Source organism: Rhyacophila brunnea, unplaced genomic scaffold, assembly GCF_057557595.1.
Source record: "Rhyacophila brunnea isolate RB1 unplaced genomic scaffold, BYU_Rbru_1.0 scaffold_14, whole genome shotgun sequence".
NCBI classification, from domain to species: Eukaryota; Metazoa; Arthropoda; class Insecta; order Trichoptera; family Rhyacophilidae; genus Rhyacophila; species Rhyacophila brunnea.
Genome location: NW_028232796.1, coordinates 7,584,232 through 7,590,779, shown reverse-complemented (window position 1 = coordinate 7,590,779; position 6,548 = coordinate 7,584,232).

Below are 6,548 nucleotides of genomic sequence, written 5' to 3'. Positions count from 1 at the left end.
TATACAACATTTTTAAATTTTCTGTTGAATTATTATGCTCAATATGCTCAAACTTGTACTTGATATGAAGTAAATAAAAAACAAACAAATAAAAAAAATATACAGAATACTGAAATGTCATTTTGATTTCTATAGTAACGCACGTATATATTAATAATTTAGTTGCTAGGACCACCCACATAGCAACCAATAATAGTGGATTGCATTACGGATTTCTTCCGAAATAACTTTTCATACAAAACAGAATTAACTGAAAATGAATTCAATTTTACTTAAAGATGGCTGAAAGTAATAAAAGAATGCATTAGCATCGTTTTCTGATATATTCTAAAAGTTTCTAATGTCTAGCTAGTCGGGAAGTTAGTTAAAAATCGATTGCAAGATTTGTACTGGATAAATAACCACCGGACAAATAAGAATACGAGCTAATAAAAACGTTGTAAAAATCGCATCGTTCTCTTCCTAAGAGATTTTGACTGACTGACTGAAGGTCTCGATAAGCTCAGCGGAACCTACTTTCTATTTAATATTATGTATATTTTTACTAACCATTTTTATAAATTCTTGGAAAGAAGTGTAATTTTGTTATCATAGTATCAAATTACGTAAAAAATTATTGTTATCGAATGATCCGCCTACTTTCTCTATTCCGGCCACGTATTTACTAAAACCGGTCCTGTACTATAGGATAGAGTCTTAGTATTGTTTAGGTGAGCACTAATTGGCATTAGTATACCCCGTGGAAGCAGACACTGACTTTTAATTAACTCCCTTATCAAACTTTGTATCGGGAAGCCTTGGAGCCTAATACAGTTTATATTAAAAATAGGCACACTTCCGATGATGTATACTAATTAAGTATTTCATTTAACCGATGCCATAGTTATTTGAGAAATTGCGAAACTTTTAACGAAATCCAGTCAAATGATATATATACCTGAAATCTAATAGGAATAAGTTTATAAAAACAATATTGCATTGCATTTTAATTTTAGAAGTCATTTAAGTACCTACCATATATTTCTGGTACCTATGACCCACGACGTTATAGGCCGACGTTTAAACCGCGCGGTGATCGTGGGACTGTCAAACACACATATTGTTTTTCAATTTATGTACGAGTCAGAGTATGGACCTAATAGGTTGAGCAATTGGCTGACATCCATTTCTCGTAACAACAAAATCTGTTAATACAAAACTTTCACTCTGTGGAAGCTCATATGGTCTTATTAAGATCGGATATGGTCGGATATATATGTCTGATAACATATATTGGTATGTATGAGGCGTATCCGGAAATTTGTATGTAAACAGTTCACCGCATGATACTTATTCGTGCGCCGCAGTACGTGAAACATGAGTTCGTGTAACATTAAATTTAATCAAATGACAAGTTCTTCGTTGAACATTTTACCGTGGAGTATATTTTTACGTATGCTACAACATGTGGCAAATGTTATGAGATGTCTTTACTAGGTTAGGTTAGGTTTGGTTTGGTTAGGTTAGGGTTAATCTAATTGGAACAGTACTATTTGCAAACTATCGCCGCATTTTGTAAGATACGTACAAATGTATTCTACGGTGAAATGTTCAACGAAGAACTCGTCATTTGATAAAATGTTATACGAACTCATGTTTCACGTACTGCGGCGCACGAATAAATATCACATGATGAACTGCATACGTACAACTTATGGAGTACATTCGGCATGGAGTACATTCGGCAGCCTGAATAATATCTTTAAAAGTGACCTTCCATTATGTCTTAATCGTAAAGTATTCAACCAATGTATGCCACCAACGCTCACGTATGCATGTGAAACATTAACTCTTAATGTAAGAGAAATCCAAAATTACGAGTGGCGCAACGTGGCCTTGAAATGTGCATGTTGGGAAAAACGCGCAAAGATCACAAAAGGAACCAATGGATAAAGAGGCAAACAAGAGTACGTGATGTGATACAGGTCGCTAAGCAGATAAAATTGTAATGGTCTGGACAACCGCAGTACAAATGCCGTCATATAGTGGTACTCAAGGGCACTAAACGATAACAGGGATGCCGTAAAACCCGCTGGATATACAAATGCTGCTAGAGGAAACCATCAGTCGGCATTAGATCATTATATATAGTAGAAATAGATAAAGTTATAAAAGTAGACAAAGAGGCAGCTGAATTGATGAGATAATTACGTTTTACAGTAGGAATTGACTACGCAACGCATAAGAAAGCCTGAATAGAATCAGCTTGAAGAGACTTTCATCCGATAGTGTATTGGAGATTTATGATAAAAAAGATTCATACATACTTACTGTTACACCCCCAAATGGTCCCCATTTGGGGATGTCTCTGTGTATCTAGAGAGGCTCGAGTCGGTATCAAATCCAACAAATAGTAATGGCTGATTGCGAAAATAATTAAATAATGTTAAATATCTGACCGGCAACATTGTCTGAATGCCGTTAAAAAAATACGAATGGCAACGCCGCATTTTGTACGGCTCGCAAGTTACCGTTTGTTTTAGCGGGAGAAGCGTTTTTGACAGCAACGCAGTAAGCAGTGTTAACCTCGCTATCCGTCAAAATTAAATTGAAACGAATTTGTATAAAAATGTAACCATTTAGAATATATTAACGTAAATATACCTTGCCGTTTCCAATACAATTCCGGTGTGTTATTTTTTCACCTCCAAGTCCTAAATCTAGACGAAAATCAGTACAACGAAGTAAAAGTGACAGCATGTTTTCACTTTCCAAAATGGAGGGAAACGACATTACTTATATACCTAAATATCAGTGGCAAAAGGTGGAGGTAGGCTGTTAAGATCCGCTATAAATTGTATCACACTTAACCATGTCAGTCATACGTATTTGTTTTCATTGAACTAAGACTATAATTTACAGATGGTGTTGGTTAGTATTAAAGTTCAATTGAACCCCGCGAAAGCCAAACTATAATAGATGATAGTCAAAAAATACTCGTATATCTATAAAATATCTAAAATTATGCCATTCAAATATACATCATTTTAGATATTTTATAGATATAATAATATTTTTGGTTTAGGCAATGCTTAATGAATTTTAAAAAAATAAACAACAACATGTGTAATATTTATTTCTAATTAAACGAAAACAAATAAGTATGAATGAAAAAGTGTACACAATTTTGTCGGATCGCCCAACCGATAACCAACACCACCTGTACATTATAGTATTAGTTCAATAAAAACAAATACGTATGACTAACAAAGTTTAAAGTGCACAATTTATGTCAGATCTTAACAGCCTACCTCCACCCTTCGCCACTGATAAAATAAATATACCGACATCTTTTTACATAACCTCGATTGCCTTTTACCAAAATAAATTAATAATAACTTCAACACCCTAATGTTACATAATATATAATACTATGAGTTAACCGAGTAGCAAATAATGTGAGGTATATTATACATACAATATATGTAGTGTGTACATTATACTTATATACTAAATAGGATAAATACATTTACGGTACCATGCACCTTCCTGATAAGGCCGGTAACCACTGGAAGCTATTTCAATATTGAACACGGCTGTTCGCATGTTAAATTGAACCAAATAATGTTCACGGAATATTTAATATGAAATCAATAGCTCTAAATAGATCTGCTCTATCTCTATTTAACACACTATTGCGCCATGAAAGCTGTAAAATTCACACAGTTATTTTTTAATGGTGTTAACACTGAGAGTACAGAAATTATTTTTTGGGGGTTTAAAAGAAAAATACACTTTTAGATAGAGGTAAATGGTTATCAAATTACTAGGTACTATTGATTACCACCTTAGGCTATAGATACATCTAGACGCCACCCATTGCATTGCTAAATGAAGCTGCGTGCCGTGCGTTTGGTTTGTGGGCGACCGAACGCATTCGTATACAAATGTTCGAGACCATAGACCATTTTGCTAGTGCTCGCCCAAAGTGCTCACAATAGATGCTCAGAATTAAAATATATTTTTCTATTTTTTTACGTTATATAGTATTTTTAAGCGGTCAAAATGCAACCATTAGGTAAAAATATCCATAATTTAAGTTATTTTAAAGAAACACGGTAACTTAATATTAAAATATATAATTATATACAAATAAATTATCACGAACATGTATCAACTTACCTATGAAACGTAATACAATCTTCTTGCTTATCAGTACGGCTACCACATTTTAATACAACACACAGAACCATCTTTTCTACTTAATTAACTAAAAATATTTACCACTGACTTTATGTTTAACACAAAAAATATCAATTTTATCAACACTCGCTCGCAGGTTATCGACGCTTAGTTAAGCAAAAAAAACTAAGATTTGGCGGCTACGCCGACAGCAAATTATTCTACACATCTGTAAACCTTTTATCTTACTCTAGCGCGTGTCACAGAGATTATAAGGGTGCCGAATACTTTCTTACTCGCACTTATGCATCTTTTTGTTCAGGCCTTGATTACCACCAAAATTTACACTTGTGTTCAGTATTGTTTGGCAAAGACACACAGTTGTACAGCGTATAAAAATTGTTAAAATGTTTGACTTTTCGTCGTCGTTTCACGTCGTGATAATGTAAATAAATACAATAACACGATGATAAAGATGACAGCGGGAGATTATAATCACGGGTAATGATGTAGTGTTTCCGCGTTATGCCCAACATGCACCTTTCCATGCATCCTTTAAATCTTTTCTATTAAAACTTGTAAAATGTGATAAAGTCTACGATTATAAGAAATGACTAAAGTCAAGTTTTACACTTTTCTTATAAATTCGTTATATACGTAGGTACAATAAAAAGCAAATGTCAAAAAAACCACAATTTAGTTTGGTATTTGCGCAAAACTTCATATTTTTTTAAGTTTTTAAACATTTAATCGGGCAAAAGAATATCTATTTGCATATTATGACTATTTTTTTATTTTTTTATTGCACCCTCCATAGTGAAACGGTTGTGTACTTCTAGTCTATTTCATTACCTTGTTTATTCTCTTGTCCAATTTATTTTTTGCTCTTACATGCAATACCCAGCGTGCACTTTTCAGCAAATTTTCCAAATGATTATTGGCCTATCTTTTACTGACTAATGCATGTTTACTCACATTGAATACCAATATGTGTATTGATTAAACGCTTAAGGCTATACCTCAGTTGAGGCATGGTCTAAAAAGATCGTGGCTAGGCAATGCGCGGATTACGGGTCGCGGGTGCAAATGACGCATGCCGACCGAAATATAATTTTTCATACAAATCCAACATGCGTCCATTTAATGTTATGTTTACTGTTTTATTAGTAACAATAATAATATATTCATTGACATGTTTTCTTTTTCAAGTAAATGGGTATTGCTTTTAGTCATTTTTATACGATTTAAGAATAATTCTTATTCGATATAAGAATAATATCTTCTAATTAATTATTAATACCCCCGTCGCCATCACGAAACAAATTGACGTATTCACACCTCGACGTTCGTTCTCCGAATGCAAGCGAGTCCAAAATTTCATCGCGTCTATAGTTGAAAATTATTTGCCGTTTCACTGATGTATCGTCTTAAGTACAATAGGAGGTAAATTTTCTAAAAAAAAATTGACGGAAAAATACTCCTGTCTAAGTTTTGAGATGCGGAAAATTATTTCATCAAAGATAATATGAACCTTTCAGTAGCGTACGACCACTCTTACACTTGTAGGGGTGCTGTTGAAAAACCTACATAATGTGTAGATACTATTTGCTACATAGTATCTACTACTAGTTTTGTAAGTTATTGATTTTAAGTGGGTGACTGTTGAAGTAGTGTAGTGCTTTGTGTTTCAGAGTTCTGATATATTCTAAAAATATTTACTTAACACAAATAATATAGAACATTTCATCATTATTTATGGCACTACAACCGTTGGCGGGTCTTGGCCTCCTTCAAAAAATTCGCCCAATCCTGGATGATTCAGCAATACTCTCTAGTTGCTGTGACCAAACATTCTTAAATCTTCTATGGCGTATTCTAGACATCTCAATTTCTTGCCGTCGGGGGTTGGGTATATAGCACGCCTTTCTTGTATATCCTCCGGCATTCTATACACGTGGCCAATCTAGTGCAGTCTCCGAATTTTCATATGCCACGTGATATTTTCACTTCCGTAAAGTGTGTACAGCTCCTCATTATACCTTGACCTCCTAATGCCACCCTCTTGAATAGCCCCAAAGATTCTTCTAAACACTATCTTCTCAAAGATATTAAAATCTCTATCATCCTGTTTGCTGAGTGTCCAGCATTCTGATGCATACGTTATTACTGGCTGCATAAGAGTTTTATAGGTTGTTTTGGTTTTCCTTAGAAACCTTTGGAAACTTAATTAGCACCTGTTGGCGATGGTGATCCGGCGATTTATTTCGTCGCTTGTGTTATTAGTTTTTGTGAACATTTACACAAGAAGTAAAGATACGTAAGATTTAACATACTGGTTGGGCCAATTATACTAGCCCTTATTCCTTTCTTCTCACCTACTTCCAAAT